Raw genomic sequence first — 204 nt, 5'->3', positions numbered from 1 at the left:
CGCGTCGCCACAAGGAAGCAACAGGCTCGCCCCCCCCTCCCGGCCGAGTGCCAGCCCCCGTCCACCCTCCGCTCTTATCTGACTCTAATTAGTACAGTCTCCGCTAATTATCAAGACATTCATTACGAAGCAACCTACGTTCATCAGTTAAAGTTCACCCTCGGCAACGTAATCAGCAAAATTAGGATCATCACTGGCTCTTGA

Source organism: Penaeus monodon, chromosome 33 (assembly GCF_015228065.2).
Source record: "Penaeus monodon isolate SGIC_2016 chromosome 33, NSTDA_Pmon_1, whole genome shotgun sequence".
NCBI lineage: Eukaryota > Metazoa > Arthropoda > Malacostraca > Decapoda > Penaeidae > Penaeus > Penaeus monodon.
The sequence above is the reverse complement of the archived record's forward strand: the minus strand, read 5'-3'. Positions refer to the sequence as shown.